The sequence below is a fragment of the Miniopterus natalensis genome, chromosome 4, assembly GCF_054644295.1.
Source record: "Miniopterus natalensis isolate mMinNat1 chromosome 4, mMinNat1.hap1, whole genome shotgun sequence".
NCBI classification, from domain to species: Eukaryota; Metazoa; Chordata; class Mammalia; order Chiroptera; family Miniopteridae; genus Miniopterus; species Miniopterus natalensis.
This window is the reverse complement of record NC_142084.1, coordinates 58,870,530-58,894,894: the sequence shown is the minus strand read 5'-3', so window position 1 is coordinate 58,894,894 and position 24,365 is coordinate 58,870,530. Positions and strand designations below refer to the sequence as shown.

At 39.7% G+C, this 24,365-nt stretch overlaps 1 protein-coding gene and 1 non-coding gene across 3 annotated transcripts in view; one reads left to right on the top strand and one right to left on the bottom strand.

Moving 5' to 3' along the window:
* Positions 1-24,365, top strand: part of MSRA (methionine sulfoxide reductase A) — a 350,861-nt gene that overhangs the window by 127,384 nt on the left and 199,112 nt on the right. The window lies entirely within an intron of this gene.
* On the bottom strand, positions 12,498-12,600 carry LOC148093301 (U6 spliceosomal RNA). Its single transcript, XR_015714514.1, has one exon. It is a non-coding gene; the product is annotated as a U6 spliceosomal RNA (small nuclear RNA).

The following is a 24,365-nucleotide window of genomic DNA, read 5'->3' as shown; positions in this document are numbered from 1 at the left end:
GTGTACAAAGACTAGTGCCAACTTTTGAGTTTTAGCAAGTGTCCTCGGGGCTTCAAAATCTGGGCTCTTCTAGATATTTACAAATCATCGGAGCCACCCCCCCACCCCAAAAAACCCCCAACCTACTGAGTTCTTAGCATTTCTGGGATCAGAGAACTTTATTCTATAGAACTTAATATGCTTTTTTTTCCTCACCTGGCAGACCAAATATCAAACTGGGTATTTGTTACTTCTTATATCCACATTGTGGATTATTAACCTGATAATTTAGGGCTTGAGTTTATCTTTCAGGGGAGGGATTTTTTTCTCCCACATTGATATATAATTTTGTTAAAGACTGGGTGCAATTCAAGTAGCTTTGAGTCGTTATTTCACAAAAATCAATCTAGTTGAATGACCACTGTCTCCTGCATTATGAATTGAGCATATTCCTTAAGAGAAAACATCAATTACAATGTTTAAAGCAGAATAAAATCTAATCCCTGAGTATATGCAGGGGTGGGCAAAAGTAGGTTTACAGTAGTGAGTACACAACAGGTGGACCGGTTGACGAGGGCCAGTGACATGGCCACCACATCACCAGACCTCTCACCCCAATGGGCTTCTTCTTTTGGTGTGTTGTCAAAGATAAAGCCTTTTCACATACTGTAGGTGATATGTTCACTGCGTGAGAGAAGCTTGTCAAGAAATTGATGACAATAAAGAACTCTGTGACAAAGTATGCTTGAGTGTAGCAAGTAGACTACAAGAATGTGTAAATAATGAAGGCTGGCAACGTGAGCGCTTACGAGATTGTACCTAAGTGCACTGTGCCATCGTGACATTTTTCTAAGTTAATAAAGCTATTGTAATAATCATAACCTGCATGTCTTTTTCCACATGAACAGCTATAAACCTGCTTTGCCCACCCCTGTATTTACAATGTGCAGTTCTGCGGCTGAACAGCACTTCTCTGTTAGATTCCAAACCTTTTGGCGGGGAGATCCTTTGTAATTCATGATTTCTCACCTCCATATCTGATGTCACCTAAACTTCAGAATGCGTCCACATCTGGCACTTCCTCCCTCCTCCCTTCCCCCTCCCCTTCCTCTCCTCCTTCCCGGTCTTCTTTGTATTCACTCCCTTTCTGCCCTCTTTTTCTCCTCTGGCCCTCCTCTTTTCTCCAACGATGTCCTGGGACCCATCCCTTATCACCCTCTCAGGGGTTGCCATCTCTGTCCTCTGGATTTTTGTTTCTTCTGGTTCCTTCCCCTCAGACTTTAGGCAGGTTCTGTGCCCTCTCCCATCCTAAAACCTGCAGTCCCAGACTTCACTGCCTCCTCTGGCTTCCTCCTACCCTGCTCTGGATGGCAGTTTCCTGTAAGGGCTTTTGTTGTTTAACTACTCTAAGCATTGAAGTTTCTTTGTGCTGGAAATTAGTCTCAGGACAACCCATCTCTAAATTAGCATATTCAGGATAAAATTTTTTCCTTAATCCCAGAGATGGAACCAGAATTAGTCATTGGTGATGATTAACAGTTGAAGAGTTATGAGACAGAGCTCCTTCTGCCTAGGTGTGTGTAAATCTTCCTCTGCATGGGCTATCACCTTTCAGAATATACTGATCAGTGGTGAGGAATTAGTATGATCAGAAATTTAAGTGGAGGGTTTGATTTTTGTAGAAAAAAGTGTAATGGACACTCTAAAAATGTGTGCCAAGTATTTGTTAACTTTCCTCTGAGCAGTGATGTGCAAGTGATGCCATTTTACCTGAGTTGTAGGCCTGGCACAGTGTCTGTTACCGGGGGACACAAATGTCACATCAGTATTCAAAGGATTCTTTTGATGATTATTTTTGTCCTTTAGATATTTCAATATTGAGACATGTTAGAAAATAGGTTTCATGTCATATTGGAAAATGTAAAATAAGACTGACCTATCTTAGCAGGTTTCCCTCTGTTGTGATACTGGAAAACTTTGTTCCTGAAGGACAGTCCTAGTTCCAGGCATTGTTTGGCCACAGAATTGGAAATATCTGTGAATAAAGCTCTATGATGAGATTATTATTATTATTATCGTCATCATCACAGGTTTGATTTATAATGGCTTTCTGCCAGATTCTAACCCAAGGTCTTCATTGTTTGACTTTGCGCAAGCAATTCCTGCTCTCTAAGCCTCAGTACTTTCACCTGTAGATTGAGAAGGCTGATGGGGTACTTTGAGACCCTTCCCTTTGCTTCTGCATTTTACATGTTCAGGACCAAAGGGTCATCCTACAGCAGACAGCCACTGAGAAGCCCACTATGAAGGGCCAAAGGGTGTGGTTTTAAAAGAGATGAGTCATGTGCATAATTTGTATAAGTGCAGAATTGTACAGATTGTAAAATAGAATATCTTTTGATATGTAAGAATTTTTACATTATTAAAACTGCAGTTTGGCTCTTCCAGATGCTTAAATTAAGGCCCCTATTTTGGTCAAGTATATAAAAGCATTTTATGTTAATGTGGTTTTTAAAAAAATGTTTTTATTGATTTTTTTAGAGAGAGAGGAAGAGAGAGAGAGAGAGAAAGAAACATTGATGAAACACCAGCTGCCTCCTACACACCCCCTTTTGGGGATTGAGCCCAAAACCTGGGCATGTGCCCTGACTGGAAATCGAACTAGTAACCGCTTGGTGCACAGGACGATGCCCAACCAACTGAGTCACAGAAGCCAGGGCTTTATGTTAATGTTTTAAAAACTGTTCTCACTTAAATTACTTGCCCACCTGGTATCCTGTAGGGGAGTGAGGGAGCGGTTGGTTTTTGGGGTGGGCTTCTCTCATTCTGGGTTGTTTATGGTTATATGCAATAGGCCAAACTAAGTATAGCACTTAGCTCTTTGGCATTTAATCTTCCCAGCACCTTGGAGGCTGGCAGGATTATGTAATCCCCTGCTCAGAAAGGTCATATCACTTACCTCAGGCCACTGAGCCAGTGAGATGGTAGAGCTGGAATTGTAGCCCAAGTCTGACTGACCCTGAAGTCCACATTCTTTTGACCAGGTCCCCTGACTCTTGGCACAGGTTGAAGAAGCCCTGGGGAGTCTGGAAGATTCACAAGTGCCGTTTAGCTAGATCCATGCACAAAAGTGTGATTTCCAGCCAAGCCAATTTGGCATATTGATTTGTGAATTTCTATGCGCTCCCAGAGTGCTCTGAAGGACTCTTGAGACTCAGCTTTTGCTGGGACAATACTGCTTGGAGTGACATCTCCTACTATTTATTTTTCCCAATTTGACTTTAGTAGCATGTACTAAGGTAGAGGAGAGTGTCTTACATATACTTGACTGTAGTTCACCGAAGCAGCAATAGCGCTTTCTGCTTGTCCAAACCCATTCTTCTCTCTCCGAGGTCTTAATATTTTATGCCAAAACTGTACCACTGGTTTCAATTTCATTATCTATTGGTTAATCATTTGAATGTACCTTGCTGTCTAAATAGGAGCTTTTAAATTTAATCCACTCTAAAAGCGGCCACTGAACTGCCATTAGGCATTTAGGTCGGAGTGGATAATGTGGGAAGGACAGGGTGAGGGCCAGGGCACACTCGGTTGTGAAAAATACATGAATGTGTGACTGTGTCAAGTGAGCAGAGAGTATATAGATGGTTCCCTCGTTTCTGGCATATAATCTTCACAGATTGGTTTTAAGCTAAGACGTGCATCTTTTCAGATTTTCTTTGCGGCCCACTGATTAGCCCTTGTCTCGTTTTTCTGCGACCACAGTTCTTCAGCTTCGTTGCTGCTCTCTCCCTTGCACTTGAGGACAGTGATAATGAAAGTAATAGGCTCTGCTCCCCCATGGGTTTCTCCTTGTCTGTGTGTGATGCTCTCTTTCAAGTCAGTGGGAGCCCCTTTTTCATCAGCGAGAGAAGCGGAACGGAACATTTTGCAATTACTTACTGCCTTTGTTCCTGGAAGCGGAGAGGGCCTATGGCTAACACCCTTTCATCCTACACCAGCCCAGTGAAGCGGGCATTGCTGTGCTCCTTTAGAGGCAGAGAAACTGAGTCACCCAAAGATGAAAGAAACCCGGTCAAGTAGAGGGAACGCTTTCTCAGGCAGGAGGACATTCGCATTGCATCTGCCGTCATGCTGTGCCCGACTTAGGTCGCTCGGCTCTCAGTACCTTAACGAATGTGACATCCCGTTGGCAGTGGGCCACTCCGTCCACGCGGACAACACAAGCTGCAGCCTCTCTGTGGTGGTGGTTCTTAAGCACGGAGCAGCTTTCCATTTTATTAAAAATGTCCCATGGTCAAGAAGATTTATCATTTCAAAATAAAGTAAAAGCTTATTAATTGAGAAGAGTGCAGGGAAGTTTGGGGTTGGAATTCCAGTCTTAATTTGTGAAGACTTTTAGTACAGTTTTAAAAAGTGAAATACAGGTTTTTAAAACTTTAAAGTATGGTACTTGACCAGAAAATGTATCATCCAAAGTAGGGTACTTTGGAGAGTGAAAAGAGTGCTGTTAAAAATTATATTAAAATAATGAGGATTTCAGACAACTGGGATATCATGTCACCCTATAATGAGAATGTATATTATAAAATATTGTGCAAAGAGTAATAAATACACATTGAGTAAAGCTGAAATAGAAAAGTGATGAAAATTAGATTTATAAAATGAAGTAAAAAAGTGAAAAATTACAATACAATAGACTTTCATTATATATAATATGGAATCAATACCAGTATTTACACTAACTTCCAAGATTTTGCTCAATATATATTGTTATATTCTTTTTCAATGACTTGAAATTAAAAATTAAGTCATACTTATAAAAACATAGCACTTTAATAAGAAACGGGGAATTGATCTGATTATACTCTTGCAACTTTAACATTGTACTAATACTGTCCAGTGATGTAAGTTAATGAATACTCCATCATTAGAGGTATTCAAATGGTGGGTCATTCCTAACCATTTGGGAAGTGGGACTAAATAGCCTTTAAGATCTTTTCTTCTCAATAAGTGAGAATTTATTCTGTTTCAGAATGTTAAACCTTTTTGAAAAAATTACTTCTTACTCTAAATTCTTAGATCCTATCAGTTAGAAACCCACATCTAGGCTGTTTGGTGAGAGGCAAGATTCTGCCGTGAGAGATCATCATGTTTAGGAATTGATACCAAAGGACATCAGCAGAAGCACCTCAGTGAATTCTTAGGGTTGTCATGGGTTTTTCAGCTCCCAGGAGCCTGAGAGCAATGGCTCTGTGAACTCAAATCCCTGAAAAACCTGCTTTCTCTGTCAGGTTTTCTTAGGGCTCTCCAAACAAGAAGGAGCAAAGGACAGCCCAAGACATCATGAAAATGTGCTGATGATCTTGTCACACACGTCTGTTTATAGCCAAGGTGCCAAGAATTTGCTAGACTCTTTCTTGAATAGCTTTGTCAAGGACTGATCCCAGAGCAGGGGCCAGTGGCTTTCAGAGGCCCATACACAGAGCTCTCTCTGGGAATCACCTTTGCATCCCAAAGGAGAATGAGCTCAGTGTCTGTAAGATGAACCGATCGTAAGACACCTCCCCCCGGCAACTTGAATTGGAGGTGATTTTTGAAACAGCCACAGTTATTTTGTCTGCCAGCCAAGAAAACAGCATTGAAAGCAGCAGGCAATATGTCAGACTTCAAAGGAAAATATATTGGTGTCTCATTGGCTTGAATCCAACATTATGTTGGTAAATAATCGAATCCCGGTGTGGCATATTTCTCCCTGAACCTTGACTGAAAACTATTGAAGACCATTCTGTGAGCTGTGGAGTGGCAGTCACTCATTCTAGGAAAAAGGCCAGAAAGAATGACTTTAAAATGTGTTTATAATTAACCGAACAATCTACATTCACAAGCCTGTTACAACAGCAGGCTGCTAACTGATGCAAACTTCTTAAGTGACGAGGTACTTGGGGAAACAAAAATAGGCCTTCCTCCCATGGTAAGCTGAAGCACCTTCAAGGGACAATAATTGGTCATTTGCAGCCATGTATTATTTTATATATCTTTTCCATGTATGTGATGATCTCAATATTTTCTTTTGGAGCGTGGAGAGGTCAGATAATAGGGGAAGGAGGGGGAAGAGACCTTTCGAAGCCTGTGTTGAAAATCCCTTTTGGTTTGTATGGCATTGCCTGGGCTGGTGGCGCCCACCTGGTCCTGGAGGGCACAGTGGGAGTCAGAGAGGGTGCCCTGGTGTGAGGAGGAGGAGCGAGAGCCGGGGAATATATTTAGAGGATGGGAGCTGGAATGTGGGTGGGGATTTCTGTGTTTAGAGAACAGAACTAAACCCATTGTAGAAAGGAGTGAGTCAAATGTTTGATACAGTAATATTTCCCTCGTTTAGAGATCATGTACCCATCCGCCTCAGCCTTGTAGAACACATGTAAGACCCAGAAAATAAGCCCTCTGTTCCCCCCAAAAATGTTGTGGAGAAGTCCTCAAGAATTCAGAATTCACAGAGGTCATTGCAGTCAGATGAACGTCGGTGTGTGACTTCAGACAAGTTTGTTCCCACTCTAAGCCCCATTCCTCATCTGTACAATGAGGGGAACAGTGTTTACCTCACAGGGTTGTTGTCAGAATGTCATAGTGTCATCAAAGCATTTAGGGTACGTGTGACAGAGAGTGCTGTCAGGCCTCAGGCACTTCTCACAGTGCCCGCCTGTGTGTTGCTCCCTGGGGACACCTGCTCTCCCTAGTTAGAGCTGGCTGTGACCAAGGCCTCAAGTGAGTGACCCCAATATTAGTCCGTTCCATTTGACCCCCAATCTCTCCTGCATTAGACCCGATGAGTCCTTTAACTCAGGGATTTTGATGGATAACAGACAGCATTAGCTGAGAATGGATCTAATAGTGGCTGGGTACTCCCCAGCCCTTGTTTAATTTGTTGTTAGGCCCACTCTCATCACTGGTCTAAATTAAATTAGACTCTTTCCTTCTGAATTGGTATGGAGCTCTCAGAAATGCCATTATTTCTCTTTTGGCCTCAACTATAGAGTTGGTGAGTTTTAGCTAATTTGTTTCACTGTTAGTTGTATACAGTGACTATCTATTTGACCAACTTTTTAAAAAGTTTTGAAAATGAGAAAGATTTATTTTATTTTACAGATATGCCAGAAATTCCTTAAATTTCTACAGAGAAAATATGCTCAATAGGCTGTGCAGGAGAAACAATCATATTTCCACTGCTTCTCTATTAATTAACATTTTTTAACAAAAACTAAAAAGTTAATTGTTATTCAATTTAACTCAACTAGCATTTTTAATAAAAGTACTGAGCCTCATAAAGTGAAATAAAGGAAAATTAAAATATATACAACACATGGCAAAATAACATTTTTTAGATTTAGGAGGTGAATATTAGACCAGAGAAAAATATGAGAAATGAAATACAAAAAGCACATGCCATGATTCAATATAATTTATAAAAGTTGGCCACAAATTTGCCTCTGTATTTCCTGGCAGCAATGTAGAGATCAGTTAGTTGTGTGATTGGTTTCAGTTTTTAAAATCCTGGTAAAATATACATAGTATAAAACTTACCATTTAACCATTTTTAGATGTACAGTTCAGTGGCGTTAAGTACCTTCACCTTGTTCTGCAACCATCACCGCCATCCATTTCCTGAACTTCTTTATCTTTCCCAACTGAAATTCTGTACCTTTTAAATAATAACTCTCCCTTTCCCCTCCCGCCAGCCCTAGGCAACCACCATTCTCCCTTCCATCTCTGTGAGTTTACTACTCTGGGTATCTTAAATGGAATCATTCAATAGTTACCCTTTTGTGACTGGCTTATTTCACTTAGCATAATGTCCTCCAGGTTTATCCATGTGTGGGATGTGTCAGAATTTCATTCCTGCTTTAAAGCTAATATTCCACTGAGTGCAGATACCACATTTTGTTTATCCAGTCATCTATTAATGGACATGCTGTTGCTTCTACCTTTTGGCTATTGTGAATAATACTGCTATAAATGTGTGTACATATGTCTCTCTGAGACCCTGCTTTTAATTCTTTTGGCTGTAGACCCAGAAATGGAATCACTGGATCATATGGTAATTGTTTCAGTTTTTGAGGAACTGCCATACCATTTTCCACAATGGCTGAACCACTGTACATTCCCATCAGCAAAGCACAGAGGTTCCAGTTTCTCCACATCCTTGCCAACATTTGCTATTTCGTTTGTTAATAGCCATCCTAATGGGTGTGAGGTGGTGATAGGTTTCAGTTTTAACGATACTGAAAATCAACATGCTTGGGGGAATCATACAATTGCCTGATTCTACAACCAAAAATAATTTTTTTCAAGGCTGTTTATGAGGAGGACCCTGAGTCATGTAAGACAGTGAACAGCGTGGCTACAATAACCCTAGAGCGAGCAGCATGACATTTGTGAGCTGTTGGTGATGCTTTTCTTCTCTTTGGGCTCCTGACATTCACCAGGGACAGTTTGGTTCACACACCCTGAACCACAGTGCACTTATCTGGCAGGTGGCCCTGGCTTAACCCAGAAGTTACTTGTCTTGCATCTAAAACAGTCAATAGATTAGTTATCTTTTAGGAAATTTGCTACCAATGTTATTTTTCTCAGTGGATTTTAAAATATATTTATTTTTTAGTTCTTTATTGTGAAAAATTTCAAACATTAATAAAAACGGAGAGGCTAATATAATGAAGCCTCACTCACTCAGCTTCAACAATGATCAGTTAGGGTCGAATATGTTTCATCCGTATTTCCACTCACTCTCCTTCACCCCATGTTATTTCAAAGCAAATCTGAAATATAATATAATTTCAACCATGAACATTTTGGTAGATATCCCCCAAAGAACAGTTTTTTAGAAAGCATACCACAATCCTATTATTGTACCTAAAAAAATAGTTCCTTGATATCACCGAATATCCTGTGAGTCCATATTTCCACTGTAGTCTTATAAATGTTTTTTTCAAATTATTTGTTTGAATCAGGATCCAAATAGAGTCCATACATTGCTATTGGTTGATATAAATATTCAATCTCTTTTAATCTATATATTCATCTCTTTTTTTTCCTTTGCAATTTATTTAAGAAATTAGGTGATTTATTCTGCAGTTTCCTTTAGTCGTGATCGAATGATCGTGTCCTTCAGGCCTCTGTATTTTCTGCAAACTGGGAGTTGGAAGCCTGATCAGAATCCATAGGTGTAAACCATTCAAGACGCATTTAATAATCAGTTTTCTCTGTTTTGGTGAAGTTTTCAGTCCTTAATGGTCATTGCCTAGATCTATTATTTTATTAGAGGCTGCAAGATGATGATATTTTAATTCTAGCATTTCCCTGTATTTATGAACTGGAATATTTCTATAAAAAGAAACTTCCATTTTATCAACTATTTGGTTACCTTGACATCTAGTTTGATTAGGAAAGCACCTTCATTTCCCCCCATATTTACCATTTGCTCCATGGGTCTGAACATGGGTTAAATGTATATTCATAACTCAGAAGCATATGTAAGTATATTTGCTTAAGTCAAAAGTGATTTAACAAGTGATGAAAACCTCTTTAGTTTAACTGAATCACCATTGTCATTGGGCATTTAGCCAAATTATTGATATTTGTAACCATTTGGTCAAATGCTTGAAAATATAATCACAGTAGACAGATTGCCTCAACAGATTTGGGTAAAATGAAGAAGCGGCACATAGGTGGCAGAAGGTTATGTGTGAGGCAAAGCTGGATCTGAGGAGCAGCCATGCTCTCTCCTGCTCTTGCCCCAGGTCTTGTGACCAGGGCACATGCTGCCATGTGAGTCCTGGTCCCGAACCTCAGTGGCCACAGTAAAAAAGCCAGCTCCAGAGAGGACCTGAGGGGTAGAGACCATCTTGCTGCTAGATGTGGAATGATTTAAAAATATTGAAATGATGGAAATGGATAAGCAGCCAAGTAATGGCAAAGCCTCCCCAGGAATGTTGCCTGCCTCAAAGACCAACAGTTGGGCTGCTTCACCTGCGGTGCTTTTTCATGCTCGGGCTTCATATTGTGAACCAGTTAGAGGGTAGCAGGAGATATATTTATCAGAGTGCATTTTCTATACTCTGCCCTCCAGTTTTCACAGACAGAGTAGGTAACACTCTCTGCAGTTCTCACTGCCAAACATTGTGGGATTTAAGAAGGGGGACTATTTACTGAGTCACTTACTTTTTTTCTTAAATCTCATTTTATTTTTATTATCATCTCATGTATGTTTTTTATAAGCTGTCTCAAATTCTTCCTTTGGAATGATATTGTGCATAAAGTAAACAAAAGTTAAATAATTTTCAGGAATGAAATTTCTTGGGTCTAATACAATATACAGTTATTTTTGAGGGCAATCAAAATCCAGCAGTGCCAGTTCTGTTTTTCTAGGGATAAATGGAGATGTTATCACTGAAACCCTAGGAAGGTGGGATTAGGTTGAAGCAACATATTTAATCCATGCTGAGAAACAGTTGTTTAGCCCAGCATACTTTTGGCCAAAGTAGCATGAACAGTGATGAAAGACTCTGTGAGCTTTTCCTAAATTCTATAGAATTTACTGTCTGCAAAACTCCTGATGTCCATATATATACCAGGAGCTATTACACAACACACCTTTCATCTTCCTCTTGTGTCAACAGCGCCCCAGGACTTAGACAAAGCTTTATCATTGACCAAGACCAAGTTTCGTTATTGAGCCCAATGACATTGGGATCAGTAGTGGTTCTTGGCAGATGGATGTCTTTCTGGTGTAGTTCCTACCATATATTCTTCCAAGTCTCAGCTGTAATTCCAAGACTTATGATAATATGGAGAGAATGCATGATATTTCATCATAGACCTTATGATGAGCAAACTCAAAAAGATATTTTTGAAATATGCTTACCATAAGATGAGTGAAAACATCCTCATATGTGACATTCCAGAATCAAGCTTACTCAGGAATCCATGCTGTTTCTTTTGTGGGAAAAGTAAAGTGCACATTTCTGATCTCTCTCAAAAACCCCCATGAGATCTTTTGAATCTCAAGCATCTTTCTATGTCATGACCCCTTTTCTGGTTTCTTAATTTCCATACTGTTGTCCCTTGTCAGGTCAAGATGAAAATGTCTCCAGTGGAAGCCTGCATCCATCTTGCTTATAACACCCATGTGTTCATTTAGTTCTTGGGAGAATTTATTGTCACCCTCTTTTCCACCAGGCTTTCTCTTCCTCGGTAAAGGACCTTTGGGTGGCACTGACATTTGCATTGGGAAGAGTGGAAGAGTTTGTAGTCACTTCAAAGGGAACATTAATGGGGGAGGGTTTGGGGAAGGTCGTTTGGGAAAATTTGAAGAATCTGATGACACTAGGAGCTTAGAGAAAGAACTGCCTGAGGAGCTAATGAACTGTCACGAAGGCATGGGAACTGCTCCCTAGCATTCCTTTCTTTTGCCTGAGTAAATTGTGATTGGTCAGATGTCCTTTGGTCAGATCTTACCCAAACAGCTTTGTAGTGGAAATGTGTGAAAGGGAGATACAAGATGGAAAATGCCCCATTGGCCTGGATTCAGCATCTAGCTGTGCGTTTTCACCTGTAAAAAATAAGGGCTGGATTCCCAAGCAAATAGTCTGTGTTTTAGGCCTGGTACCAGTACATAGGTCTTCAGTGACATATAACAAACAGCTGAATGACAAATAGCTTTTCAGTTGTTCTTAATGCATTGGTAACTGGACTAAAAATTTTGTCCCTGTTTTTTCTTCCATGTAGGACATTTTTAATCTATCTAGCAATGAAGTGTCTATAAAAATACCACCACCACCACTAACAATCAACTTTTATATCTGTGAAGTAATTTTCACATTATAAAATATTTTCATATATATATACTTTCATTTGTTCTTTGTTTTTAGCTCTAAGATGAGAAAACTGAGGCTCAGAGAGATTAAATGACTTTAGGGCCAGGCTACTAGTTAATAGTAGAATTGGGTCTAGTACTCAGATAATGTATTCAAGTATTAATCAAATTGTTCACTTATTGCAGCAGGAGACAAACAGAAAACCCTCTCCCCCTCAAGGAATTTACACTCTATTGAGGTAGGACAGTAAATAAGACGACTATGTAAAGTATATGGTATGGGGTTTCAGAGTGTGATAAATGCCAGATTGGGGTTGGCATGGGGGGTTGCAATTTAAAATAAGGTAGTTAGGGAAGGTGTCAATTAAATGGTAATATTTAAGCAGAGACCTGAAAGGGGTGAGGGAGGTTGCGATGCAGAGATCTATAGATAAAGCATTCTAGGCAGAAGGACCAAAGGTTCTGATGCAGGAATGGGCCTGGCATGAGGCCTGTGTGCTGGGGTGTAATATGCAAGGTGGGAGGAATAGTAGCTGGGGTCAGGGATTAAGAAGAATTAAATAATGAAGTAACTGTGTTAACTGCGGGGTCTTTGACTTTTATTTGTACACTAGGGGGAGCCTTCAGAGGGTTTGGGGCAGAGGAGTGCCATAATACGGCTTTTTTTTTTTTTTTTTTTATCTTGCACAGGGGCCATGCTAATCTTCTCTGTATCGTTCCAATTTTACTACATGTGCTGCTGAAGCGAGCACAATATGACTTTTTTTTTTTTTTAAAGAGTTAGTTTAGCTGCTATGTTGAAGATAAATGTTTAGGATGGTGAGTAAAGAAGCAGGGATACCATTTAGGAGGCTATTGCTTCCAAATCCAGTACTTTTGGCTTGAATACACACTGCCTTTAATTAAAAATAAAAAATCTTTACACCCTTTTGTGTCTTTCTCAAATGCTATATCTTCATAGTTTTTAGAATACAATTGACCCTTAAACAATGCAGGAGTTAGGGGCACTGACCCCTGTGCAGTCAAAAATCTGTGTATAACTCTTAACCCTGAAACTTACCTACTAATTGCCTACAATTGACTGGGAGCCTTACCGATACATTAAATAGTCGGTTAACACATATTTTCTGTGTTGTATTTATTATATGTAGTCTTAAAGTAAGCTAGAGAAAATAAACTGTTATTAGGAAAATCATAAGTAAGAGAAAATACATTTATAGTACTGTACATATTTATTGAAAAAAAAATCTTCATGCCCTGGCCCAGTGGCTCAGTTGGTTGGAATGTCATCCCATACACCAAAAAGGTTGTGGGTTCAAATTCCAGTCAGGGTACATAACCTGGGTTGTGGATTTGGCCCCCAGTTGGGATGCATATGGGAGACAACCGGTTGATGTTTCTCTCTCACAACGATGTTTCTCTTTCTCTCTCTGTGTCTCTCCCTTCCTTCCTCTCTAAAATCAATTAAAAAAAAAAAATCCTCGGATGAGGATTAAAATAAATTAAAAAAAAAATCTGCCTATAAATGGACCTGTGCAGTTTAAACCTGTTCAAGGTTCAAAAATATTTTTTATCCCTGTGTATTAAGAATTTAAATGGCCCTTTTAAATGACACATTAGCTAAAAACAGATACAGATATGTTGTGGAGAGTATTTAGATATTATTATTGCTGTACTTAATAGATCAATACTACTTGCATTTTTAGATGAAATGGATTGAATTAAATAACTCAGAATCATGTTGAATGTGTGTATTGATTCCATTCAAAGTGAGTTGTTTCATGATGCATTGCTGAGTTTAGAAGCACTTCAAATTGTGTTTCTGGTATACACAAAATGTGGAATGGAGCACAGGTCAAAGGAGTGTAGTGATGTGATTTACAATATGAAATCAGTGCTTAAAATAAGACTAAAATTTGTCAATGAAGTAAATCAACATTTGCATTAATCTCTTACCTCTTCCAGCTCCAAAACCTTTGGGATGGAATGTCAGATATTTGTTATCAGCCAAATTTGGGTTTAAATCCTAACTCAGCTGGTTTCTGAATTTGAATACGTTTTGGAATCTCAAGCTGAGGATAATTTTATCTCAGGACAAAATATTTTTTTAAATGTAGTTGTCTGAAGGGACTGAAAAACAACCAAATATTGGTCCTTTGGGTAGAACCTAGAAGAAACATAGTTCTTGAAATAAGGAAAACAAACTTGGTAAGCACCACATTTAACCAGCTTTTTCCTTGAGGTCAATTTCCAGGTGCTTATAAAAAAAGAGAGAACAAATAGGAAGTGGCTCTCATACTAGGCTGAAGAGACAGAGGTTAAATATAGGGGCTGCTAGAATAGCTAGAAATGAATGGGAAACATTCTGGAAGGCAGGAGCAGTAGAGGGGGAGCCCCAACATCTCTGTACAAATTTCCCCTAAATCCCTGGCTTCCTCTATGTGTGCATATACAATGTGAGACTCCAAGGAAACCAGAGGAAGCAGCTGCTAGAAGGCTGAGATTTCAGCAGCTGCTTGGTTCTGAGAGAGAGTTGGAGTTCAAGTCCTGCTAAGTTAGAGAGACTTATAAAAATGTAGGCTTTTCTTTGAAACTCCAGGAGTAAAACCAAGATAAAGGGTTACATCATAGGGTCAAGGGGAAAAAGCAGAATAAGCCCATTTTTTATTCTTTTATTTTTTTACTGAATGTATTGGGGTGACATTGGTTAATAAACTATATAGGTTTCAGGTGTACAATTCTATAATACATTGTCTGTATATGGTATTGTGTGTTCACCACCCCAAGTGAAGTCTCCTTTCAACACCATTTATTTTCCCTATGCCCTTTACCTCCCCCTACCCCCTTTCCTTCTAGTAATCGCCATACTATTGTCTGTGTCTGAGTTTTTGTGGGGTTTTTTGCTTCACTTTTTTCACCCAGCCCCACAATCCCTCTTCCCTCTGACAGCTGTTAGTCTGTCCTCTATCTATGAGTCTACTCTTATTTTGTTTGTTAGTTTATTTTGTTTATTAGATTCCACACATGAGTGAAATCATATGGTATTTGTTGTTCTCTGATTGGCTTAAAGTAATCCCATTCTTATAAAATCTAAAACTAAACTTCTGTGGGATCAAGACAACCCACCAATACTTTAATTGCTTGCCAGGACAAAATTCAACGCTCTTTGGAGAAAAATCACAAAATCTAGCATGTATCATCCACAGTGTTTACTATGCAATAAAAATTATTAGACATGTGAAGAAACAAGAAAATGTGATTAATGGCTAAAGGAAAAAAGTTAATAGAAGCAGGCCAAGAGATGAGTCAGATGTTGAAATTAGCAGACAAGGAATTAAAACAGATATTATAAATACATTCAAGAATTTACAGGAAAAGTTGGACAGAATGGGTTAATAGATAAGGAAACATCAACAAAGAAATGTAAACTATAAAAGTGAATGATCTGGAATTACCAGGACTAAAAAAATATAGTACCTGAAATAAAACAATTATTATTGGATAGACTTTATAAGAGATTGGACATTGCATAAGAAGGGATCAGTAGAAATTATCCAAACTGAAGGTAGGAGGAAAAAATATTTTTTAACAAAATGAACCAAGCCTTGGTGGTTATGAGAAAATGTCAGCTGGTCTAATATATGTATAATTGGAGTGTCAAAAGGAGCCCAGAGAGAGATACTGGGGCAGAGATATATTTGAGGAAATAATCATAAATTTGATGACATATTATTGGAGGGTAGTCAAGATGAATGCCAAATCTGGAGGGTCAAAGGCAAGGATCAATTCAGGACCGAAGAACAAAGAGTTTGGAGTGAGGATAAAGATGAAATAAAAATAGATGACTATAAAACAGGAAAAGTCTGTCTTGTTCAATGACCAACCTTATTCTCACTTCCACACTCCAACACCTTTTAGAACATGTTATTTCCCCTCTTTTGATTCCATGGTGACAGTGTGTTGAGATGAACTCAGACCTGGTTTTATACTTTAGCTCTGCCTCTCACTAGCAAATCATTGCAGTCTGCGTCCTAGGGTCATCATTTGTTAAATGAAAATAATGGTAACTTTCTTACAAGGCAGGACTCTATGGGATAGACTGTAGGGTTGTGCTGGCTACATCATAGCTAGACCTTCAACAGGTGGTGATTTTCTTCTCCTGCTGAACCTATTCCCCTCGGGGTCATCTGACATCACTACCCACCCAGTTAGTCAGGTTAAGGAAATTATACTTTATCTTAAGAGCAACCAGAGCCAAAGAAATGATAGGATCATGGTTGAATTTCAGAAAAGGTCACTCAAGCCTCAGTGTGAAGAACGAATTGGAAGGATATGAGTTAAGATTTGAAAAGACCAGAATGGAGGCTGTTGGAGGCTACTGCACATGCCTGCTCGTTATTCTCTTCCCAAATAGGCGTATTATCTCCTTTTATTTCACAAGAAACTCTGCGTTGCCCATTTAAACCACCTTCTCAATCATTACCAGCAGAAATAAAATGAAGTCTGGTGCCTCTTTCCTCAAGGGCAGAGCTACTCTATCTTCAAAGGGTGAGATGATGGTGACTTGGACCATGGTGGCAGCAGTAGGCATGCAGTCCCTCTGCCAATCTGAGAGCCCTTCTGCCAATCTATTCTTGTCTTTCTATCTTTCACTAACAGCCCTCCAAGCTATACTGTTCCTTCCTGACGACATGAAATGATCCAGACTGACACTATCTTCCTTCTAATGTTTTTCTGCTTCTCAAGAGCAATAAGAGGAGTGTCATATCGTAGTTGTAGATTGTTTTGGGGACCATTCAAGGAGTTTTCTTCATCTGAGACCTCTTTTCTACATGTACATGTGCTACATTTTCTCTTAGGATGGAGCTAGAACTGAAAGCATTCTACTGTATTAACACCTTCTGGCAAATGTCACAGTCATTTTTTCATTGAAGTTTCGTAAATCTCCTACCCACTTCACAAGGGAAAAAAATTGCAAGTACTGTAGAGGGCAGGGTCCATGACCATATACACCTGGGAAATAGAAAAATGCTAAAGATACCTCTTAAGGAAAACAAATGCTATTTTCCTCTTAGGGATTTCTTTTCTTTGCCCAGGGCAAACTGTTAACATATTTATCAGGCCCTGATAAAATCCCATTAGCAGGGCATTTAAGCTAGGTTAGAGGTAAGGGTCCTTCCAACTTTGGACTGGTTCTAGAGCCCTCTTGGTGAACAAAGACCTTGTACTCTTCCGAGACCATTCCCAGGGTAAGGGATGAAATACAGCAACGTGTGTAAAGCACCTGGAACCGCACTGCTTATAGTGCAGAGGTACAGTGGAGTGTGACTGTGTCTATACGGGCATGTTTGAAATTAGGGAAGAGACTGCAAAGAATAATTAATCACATTAAAGCAGCATTAGCAATTGATGTGGACAGAAGGCAATTAATTGTCATCAAATACTGAAAACATCAATCAGGCTCTAATTGCTGTATGGTTATTTTTTAGCAGATGATATTTGAAAATTTTGCAGTTTTCAAGTAAGAGTAGTGATAAGGAAAGTGTCATCTTGAATTATTTAGCATGTAGTAGGCTTGCTGGAAAGTCAAGCTAGCAAAAATATATATACTGAGACTTCATTTCTGCCACCTGCATTCACCTTCTTTGGGAGAGAGTCCTAGCATTTTAGAGCTGGAAACTATCTGCAAATCCCCGTTCTCCTGCGCCGTCCTCTGCTCGACAGCCAAGCAGCACTGATCTGGCACAGGCCACACACAGCCAGGGCCTGTGAACATGTGTCTGTGACCAGGGCCTGCCTGTCTCTGGTCTCAGGTCTACTGAGCATGTTTCTTGAATTTAACCCAGGACATTCCCCACCTCTGCACAGGTCCCCCTTCTGAGAAAGGGCTCACACTTGCCAGATAGTGGCTGGAATTCAGTTTCCAGCTTTTCTCCCTGGTCGGAGCTATCACCTGGACCAGATGTGACATCAGCAGAGTGACACCATCTGGATGTCACCTCTGTGTCTTTAAAGGATGACAGGGAGCTGTGGAGAGGAGCCTGGGAAATGAGCTGTGAATAGTGTACTGTGTCTTTGCTGTTGACTTTCTATATACTTTATTTATGTCCGGTAAAACCCATTACAGAACATGTAATTCCAGCAGAGTGCTCCATAAAATCATGCTGTTTGCACCAGATCCTCACGAACTGCCTTTTATTTAGCAGGTGCCACTGAATTCTCTGGGATGAATAATGTGCTACCACAGAATCATCCTTCACACCCGGTATCTGTAATTCAGGCCTCCACAGCTTTCCACAAAGACTAGCTGCCGAGGCCGTGCCTGGGGAGCAGTGTGGCACAGGGAGGAACATGGGCTTGAGTCCCAGGCACGCCTGGGTCAGACTCCTGGGTCTGCCTCGGTTCTGTGTCTGGGCAAATGATGTAACCTCTGAATTTCCATTTTCTCATCCTTAAAATGGGGCTAACACTTGTAGGGTAATTGGGGGATTCTGTGTGTGAAAGATACTAGTACGATGTGTAGCTCCTTTTTCATCTTATCACATAAGGAAAAGGATACCAGGTTTTGCACCATTTGTAGGAAAAAATGTATTTGCTCACCAATCACAGTTAAAGTTGAAGAGAAGAGGAAAATAGATTTTAGTTCTCCTTATAATTCTCTGCAGAGAGCCCCCAGATCACTCAGTGATCAAGCTGGATGCTAGAAATAATTTAGTTCTACTCATTTTTCAGATGACAAATTGAGGCTTAAAACATCCTAGTGAGTGACCCAGAGACACTCAGCTCCCAGTGACCTGGTTGAGGCTAGCATTCTTTGTTGGTTTGGGGTGACAAAGACCTGCATGTGACATTAGGCAGGAAGGAGGCAGACATGTGAAGAGACATTAAGCTTTTTTAAAAAGTGATGTGTTCAGAAGTAGCTATTAGAGAAGGGATGTCTGATTTGAATGGTAACCAGTGAGTTACATGCTGTGAAAATGGAGAAACTGGCTCAGAGAAATTCTAGAGGCAGAATCCAGACGGGCTGCTTACGAGGCCACAGTGCAGTCTGTTTCTCCTGAGGACTGAGGGGCTGGCTCTCGGGTCCCTCCACAGGATGATGTGACTCTCAGAGCAAGGGTGGCAGGAGCAGCTCTGACCTTGAGTGACTGAGAAAGGGGGTTTGGAGTGTGTGCACGTGTATGTTGGGAGGGAGAAGGTGGTGCAGGCTGGGAAGATGACGGAAGAGAATGGAAACAAACTTACTGAGTACCTACTATGTGCTTGGCACAGTCTATGTTATCTATGAAATTCTTTCAATGACTCTGTTTACTATTATTTCTATTCCTAGTTTGTAGATGAGGAAACTAAGACTTAGAGAGTATCAGTTGCTTCCCTGAGACCCACACAGGCTTCAGCAATATAGGCCTGGTAGAAATATACAGCATTCGGTGCTTCTGAATCCACATCTACAACAACCCAGGGATTGGGTAGAGGAAAGAGAGAAGTGAAATGAGAACTTTTCCAATTCTGTGCTCAGCACTGCATTTTCTTTTCTGCATATAATCAGTGAGTTTCCACTCTAGACGCCTCAAAGGAAGATCTGAACTGTCCATAAACTGTCATTGTGGTTTCTAGGAGTACCTCCATTATAAAGCCCATTATAATGATGAAAGACGGTCCATTAAATTTTCAAAGAATTCCAGTTCAATTCAACAGACTTTTCCCCCCTGAAGAACCTAATACAGGCAGGATGCCATGCCAGTGACACAGGGAAAACCAAGTCCGGAGAGGTGGGCTCCATGTCCTTAGTTCACCGTGTAGGGAGGTTACAACACAGACGCCAACAGCAGTCCCACAGGGTAGACTATGTAAAAGCCTGAGTCAAGAAGACTTGGGAATGCTTTGGGACTCCAAGAAGAGAAACCTTGGATCTGAATGGCATTATCAAAAGACCCAAGGGAGATGGTGATTTCTGAAGTTATTCTGGGTGGATGGGCAGGATTTCCAAAGTCAGGGTTGGGGGCAGAGGATGCAGGGCGGGGCCAGGCAACTTTACAGTCGGGGAGGGTGGTAATGGGATTGTGTGTTCGGTTGGCTGAGGGTGGAGAATGGGTGTTAGAATTTTAACAACTACCTTTATTTTGTTGGTTATGAAAGTGACATGTGTATTAGAGAAAATTTGGAAAGTATATAAAAGCACAAATGAGAACAACCCGAGGAAGCTATCATTCCCACATTTTATTGCATTGCCTTCCAGACTGTCAATCAATCTACACAAATGTGTTTTTTTAAAAAAAAACCCTTCTTTTTGATTATGACAGTTGGAATATATACTTTTTTAGAAATTTGGAAAATACTGAAGAGTAGAAGAAGAAAATAAAAATCATTGCTAATCTTACTCAGAGATAATAACCATTATTCATATTTTAGTTTATTCTTCTTGAGTCTGTTTTTCAAAGTGTACACATTAAACCAAATATGAGCAAATTCTTCATACAGTTTAATACCCTGCTTTTTCCCCCTTAACATAATATTTTGAAGGTTTTTCTATGCAATTAAATAATCTTAGAAAAATGGATGTGTAATTACAAATAAATGATCATTTATTAAATACTTTAGTATTAAATATTTAGGTTGTTTCAAAGTTTTTTATTATAAATAATGCTGTTAAAACATTTCTGAAAAAAAAATCAGTATTTGTCCATTAAAAATATTTCCTTACAAGTGTTTCTTAGCAGTGGAGTCATTGGGTAGAAAAGTGTTACTACTTTTAAGATTCTTGCAAATTACCTCTTTGTGGTTTTAAAAAGACAAATGACATGTTTGATAGAGGATGTGATAAAGAACAGTCTGAAAGCGCTGTGAAAGATGGTGGCAGTGAGGGAGCAAGCTGAGGCAGGATGACAGCTGAAGAGCGGGGACTGGCAGGGGAGGAGCTGAGCTAGGGCAGTGGCAGTGGGAGGGGGTCGAGGATGTTAAGGACTGGACACCGGGAAGCTGCGTGGGCTGACACAAGTACCGGGTGACTGCCAGCTTCCCCATAAAGGGTCTAGGAAAGCGCCGATGCAATTAAAACAAATAGAGACATCAGAAGATGCTGGCTCGGATGGTTCGTTAGGTATCAGATATAATGAATTCAAGGTGTCAGCGAGCCTTCCAGGTGGAGATACCCAGCAGGGGGTGGGAAATGTGTGTCTCTGTAAAGCTTTCTCAGGTGGATGGTCAAGGGTTAGGCCTCTGGGGTGAATCGCTTTTCAAAGAGATATGTGGTTTGAACTATATAGAAAAGGCTGCCTTAAAAGTGTAAAAAGGAAAGTAAATGTGTACCTCACAAGCAAGCCGAAGAGGCAAAATGATTTCGTGTCCTTGAGCTGTCAGAAACTACACAGGGGTCGGGGAGCAGCACGCAGTCTCAGGAGTGGGGTGGCTGTGTCACTCTTGCTCTCCTGTCTAACTTTCTGGGATCCTAGAAGTGGGGGTAGCCCTGGAAGTGACAGTGAACATGGCTGTGTTCCGTGCGAAGTCTGAAAGTGGGGAAGAGAGCTGGAAGAGAGGGAGCATTTGGATAAAATGTTGAAGGAACATGTGGTGACTGCACATGTTCTTTTGAAAGCTCGGCCTCCCTGTCGGTTTCCGCTCTGACAGGACAGAGCGCTCTTCCTGCCCCATCTGTTATCTCAGGGTTTGCTATTCAGTGACACCCCTAGCGGGCAGAGTTGGAGAATGGGGTACGCTAGTCAACGGGGAGGGCTGTGCTAGTCAGCAGAAGTTGCCCTAGACAGATTGTGCAGGGTACTGAGGTATATAAGTCTCTCAACGTTTTTTCCTTTAATTTTATTTTTCAATTACAGTTTACATTCAGTATTATTTTGCATTACTTTCAGGTTTACAGCATAGTGGTTAGACTATTATATACTTTACAGAGTGTTCCCTCTGATATTTCAAGACCCCACCCGGCACCATACATAGTTACTACAATATTATTGACTGTATTTCCTATGCTGTGCTTTACATCCCAATGACTATTTTGTAGCTACCCATTTGTACTTCTTAACTCCCTTACCTTTTTCACGCAGCCCCCTAAACACCCTGTCCTCTGGCAAGCATTATTCTGTTCTCTGTACCTATGAGTCTGTTTCTATTTTGTTTGTTCATTTATTTTGTTCACTAGATTCCACATGTAAGTGAAATCATATGGTATTTGTCTTTCTCTGTCTGACTTATTTCACTTAGCGTAATACCCTCTAGGTCCATCCATGCCGTCTCAAATGGTAAGATTTCAGTTGTTTTTACGACTGAGTAATATTCCATTGTATATATATATCACTACTTTTTTATCCACTCATCTATTGATGGCACTTGGGTTGCTTCCATATCTTGGCTATTGTAAGTAATGCTGCAATGAATATAGGGATGCACATATTTTTTCAAATTAGTGTTTTGGGTTTCCAGAAGTGGAGTTGCTGGATTATAAGGCAGTACCATTTTTAAATTTGTGGGACCCTCCATACCGTTTTCTTTAGTGGCTGTATCAATCTGCATTCCCACCAACAGTACACAAGGGTTCCCTTTGCTCCACATCCTCACACTTGTTATTTGTTGATTTATTGATAATAGCCATTTTGACAGGTGAGAGGTAATATCTCACTGTGATCTTAATTAGCATTTTTAAAATTTTATTGTTAGTGCTGTTGAGTATCTTTTTTCATATGTCTATTGGTCATCTGTGTCTTCTCTTTGGAGGAGGGCCTATTTATATTTAGGTCCTTTTCTCATTTTTTAATTGGATTGTTTGTTTTTTTGGTATTGAGTTATATCAGTTCTTTAACTTTTTGGATATTAACCCCTTATTGGATGTATCATTGGTGAATATCTTTTTCCATTCAGTAGATTGTCTTTTTGTTTTGCTGATGTTTTCCTTTGCCATGCAAAGACTTTTAAGCTTGATGTAGTCCCATTGTTTATATTTTCTGTTTCCCTTGCCTGAGGAGATAAATCAGAAAAAATATTGCTAAGAGAAATGCCAGAGATTTTACTGCCTATGTTTTCCTCTAGGAGTATTATTGGTTCAAGTCTTATATTTAACACTTTAATCCATTTTGAGTTTATTCTTGTGTATGGTATAAGAAGGTGGTCTAGTTTCATTTTTTTTGCGTGTTTCTGTCCAGTTTACCCAACACCATTAATTAAATAGACTGCTTTTACTCCACTGTATGTCCTTGTCTCTTTTGCCATATATTAATTGACCATATATAGGTGTGGATTTATATCTGGGCTCTCTGTTCTTCTTCAGTGATCTATGTGTCTGTTTTTATGGCAGTTGACCTTACTGTTTTGATTACTATAGCCTTATAGCATAATTTTTTCTTAATTTTTATTGAATATATTGGAGTGACATTGGTTAATAAAATTATGTAGGTTTCAGGTGTACAATTCTATAATACATCATCTGTATATTGTATTGTGAATAGTTTGATATTAGGTAGCATGATATCTCCAGCTTTGTTCTTTCTCAAGATTGCTGTTAAAAAATCAACTGACAGTCTTTAGGGAGCTTCTTTGTAGATAACTGTCTTTCTCTTGCTGCTTTAAGTTATTGTCTTTGTATTTAACCTTTGGCATTTTAATTATGATGTGTTGTGATGTGGGGCTTATTTGGGCTTATCTTGTTTGGCACTCTGCACTTCCTGGACTTGGGTATCTTTATCCTTCAACAGATTAGAGATGTTTTCAGTCAATATTTCTTCAAATATGTTCCCTTGTGCTCTCTCTTCTCCTTCTGGTATCCCTTATGATGTGGATTTTATTAAGCCTGATATTGTCCCAGAGGCCCCTTAAACTACCCCCACTTTATAAAATTATTTTTTCTTTTTTCTGCTTTGATATGGTATTTTCTGCTACTTTGCTTTTCAAATTGTTGATTTAACTCTGTGCTTCATATGTTCAGCTGTTGACTTTTTCTAGCGTATTCTTCATTTCAGTTATTGTATTCTTCATTTCTGAATGGTTCTTTTTTTATGGTTTGTGTGTCCTTTTTAATGCTTGCTGTCTCTTTGTTAAAGTTCTCACTGAGTTCATCTATTCTTTCCCTAATTTCCTTGGGCATCCTTATAATCATTGTTTTGAACTCTGTATCTGGTAAATTGCTTGCCTCCATTTCATTTAGTTCTTTTTTTCTGGGGTTTTCTTCTGTTCTTTTATTTGGGGCATTTTTTTAAATCCTTATTTAAGCTGCCTCTCTATGTTTGTTTCTGTGTATTAGGTAGATCTTCTAAGTCTCCCAGTGTTATAGGGTTGCCTTATGTAGTAAGTTTCCTGTGGGGCCCAGTGGTGTAGTCTTCCTGATCACCTGAGCTGGGTGCTCCAGAGTGTTTCTTGTGTGGGTTACAGGAGCCCTCCTGTTGTATTTGAGTCTTGATTGCAGTTGGCACATATGTGGTTTGAGTTGACCTTCATGCTGGCAGGCTGTGAGGACTGGCCATGACCATAGTGTCTTAGCTACTGTATGGGAGCTGAACTCATGAAATGGAATTCG